The sequence below is a fragment of the Myxocyprinus asiaticus genome, chromosome 24, assembly GCF_019703515.2.
Source record: "Myxocyprinus asiaticus isolate MX2 ecotype Aquarium Trade chromosome 24, UBuf_Myxa_2, whole genome shotgun sequence".
NCBI lineage: Eukaryota > Metazoa > Chordata > Actinopteri > Cypriniformes > Catostomidae > Myxocyprinus > Myxocyprinus asiaticus.
Genome location: NC_059367.1, coordinates 33,801,660 through 33,802,849, shown reverse-complemented (window position 1 = coordinate 33,802,849; position 1,190 = coordinate 33,801,660).

Here is a 1,190-nt window from a genome sequence, read left to right as displayed (position 1 = left end):
CATTTATTTGGCACTAGGAACAACATATTTATTTTATGGAAAAATAGTAAGATCTACGAATCGAGTGACTGTAAGAACGCTTTTGGACAGCGCATAGTGCACCCACCAAATGACAAGCAATTATACACACATGATGCACAAAAGCAGGATATTAGTTTTCTAATCAACGAGCCACAAAATACATTTATATTTGTGTTTTTGAAATCTGTATTATATTATTCTTAAATATCACTGTCTGCATACACGTGTGCCACTTTTCCTGTGAGGTAGTGGCACTTTTTACATAAATTGTCCTTTAGGCAATGAGAAAGGAGACCTAATTCTATTTCAGGATGTTCTATCAACTGAAATAAGAAGAAAGCATCTCTATAGCATACAGCCACAGAAATATGACTTATTAAAAAATTAATTAAAAGAGTTACCTGGTAAAATGTCAGCTGTGCCATATGAAAAGAAGGACTGAACCATTGGGGAACAAGTTAATGATTTACTTTCTGAAATAAAAATATGAACTTAAATTAAATATTTTATATTTCCAAAAAACTATTTAGCAAGGGACAGTCTTATTTTGCTGCACATTACGTATTTTGATTTTCTTAAAAATATCTATAAACAAAACAGCAAAAGAATATAATATTTAGAATATTATATTGTATTAATTGTTTTAGAAATATTTTTCACAGTTTTCTTGATAGAGTGGCCCCACATAAGAAATGACATAAGAAATTAAAATATGTTAAATCTGCAGGAATCAAGTCTCTTCTCTGACACTGACCAGTAACGAAGACGGTGGGAGCACCTGATTTATATCCAGGTGTGCAGGGGGAATCAGGATTCTCATGGTCATGGAAAACCTGGAAATATGAGGTAATTTTAAAATAGGGACTTCCAGGCCTGGGAAAGTCATGGTAAATTAGTAAAATCTTAATAAGTCATGGAAATTTCTACAGTGAATATACATTTTTCTAGTTATGCTCTGCTCTAAAATATTTAATTGGCTAAAAAGTGCGTGATTGCAATCTCTATATAATAATAATAATAAAATCCTTATCTAGTAATCCGAACAAATCAAATTAATTTGGCACCATCCTGATTTAAAGCTCGATACACTTCCAGGCACTTTCCTAGATGGTGCTAGAACGCAATGTAATCAAGCTTGAATTCATGATCACCAAGGAGACTGCTGATGT